This window comes from Schistocerca nitens, chromosome 1, assembly GCF_023898315.1.
Source record: "Schistocerca nitens isolate TAMUIC-IGC-003100 chromosome 1, iqSchNite1.1, whole genome shotgun sequence".
In the NCBI taxonomy this organism is placed as follows: Eukaryota; Metazoa; Arthropoda; class Insecta; order Orthoptera; family Acrididae; genus Schistocerca; species Schistocerca nitens.
The window spans coordinates 909,672,105-909,673,502 of NC_064614.1; the positions used below are offsets into that span (position 1 = coordinate 909,672,105).

General features: G+C 47.7%; 1 pseudogene; it reads right to left on the bottom strand.

The window, feature by feature from the left end:
* Nucleotides 1–940: 940 nt before the first annotated feature.
* Nucleotides 941–1,058, bottom strand: LOC126207281 (5S ribosomal RNA; annotated as a pseudogene).
* Between the last annotated feature and the right edge of the window lie 340 nt (nucleotides 1,059–1,398).

The window sequence follows — 1,398 nt, forward strand, 5'->3', positions numbered from 1 at the left end:
GGTCGTTCAGGAAATACCGCTGCTTCAGTCTGGGCGGTCAGTTGCTCAATAGTTACACATCTTCGCAGCCAACGCTTACCCCTGTGATCTACGACCGTCGGTGCACCACATTTGGTTAGGCGCCGGTTTTGGTTCAAATGGTTCAAATGGCTCTGGGCAGTATGCGACTTAAATTCTGAGGTCATCAGTCACCTAGAACTTAGAACTAATTAAACCTAACTAACCTAAGGACATCACACACATCCATGCCCGAGGCAGGATTCGAACCTGCGACCGTAGCGGTCGCTCGGTTCCATGCTGTAGCGCCTAGAAACGCACGGCCACTCCGGCCGGCAATAGCCGGTTTTGGATGGCGCCATTTTGCCTTCAGTGGTATACCATAACGACGGTAAAAAGTTCGCAAAATTAGCCGTCTCGTTAATGCTTCCACCCTTGGACCGAAAGCCAATGATAGCGTACTTTTGGACGCCAGATAAATAGCACCGTTTCCGTGTCACGACGACTGCACTGTTTTCTGCATTCCCCGAAGAGCTTTATGTACCCACCACTACCTGTGCTGCTACCTTTCGTCTGTGAGTCGAACTTGGCCTTTGGTCACATTAATGTGACTGGACTGTGTTTTTAATTTGCAGAAACTGCTTGCACAAGATGCTGCAGGTACTGGCATTGTCACAAAAGTTCAAAGCCATTTTGAAGTTTGGATGCGTATATTTTAAAATACTAAAATTAAACTCCGTCCGAACAGGCCATGGAAGGCCCAACGGTACCGACCGTTCTCCGTATCATCCTCAGGCCACAGGCGGCACTGGATACGGACAAGGAGAGGCATGTGGTCAGCAGCTCGCTCTCCGGGCCATATCTCAGCTTACTGGACAGCAGCCGCTACTTCTCAATCAAGTAGCTCCTCAGTCTGCCTCACAATAGCTGAGTACATCCCGCTTGCCAATAGCGCTCGGCAGACCGGATGGTCACCCATACAAGTGCTAGCCCAGCCCGGCAGCGCTTAACTTCGGTGATCTGACGGGAACCGGTGTTATCAGTGCGGCAAGGCCGTTGGCATACCTTAAAATAAACTAACAAAATAGTCAAATGGAAAGCCGTGTCAATGTTCCTTCCACTCTTCAACTTGGGACTGGTAACAAACTATTCCCGTTCTCTGCTATATTTGACACGAAAATCAGCTGCAAATTTTTCAAAATAAGAAGCAGAGCTTTCCTTTAAGGCATTTCCTGTTAGATGAAATGGTGATACATGTAGGAGATATGTCTTACATTTCATCTATTGTTCTATCGAATAATTTAAGCACTCTAGCTGAAACAATTTCACCCCAGTCCTCAGTCAGCACACATCGGCAAAAACTGGGTGCCTTTGTTCACATAGCACATTATTTGCTGCATT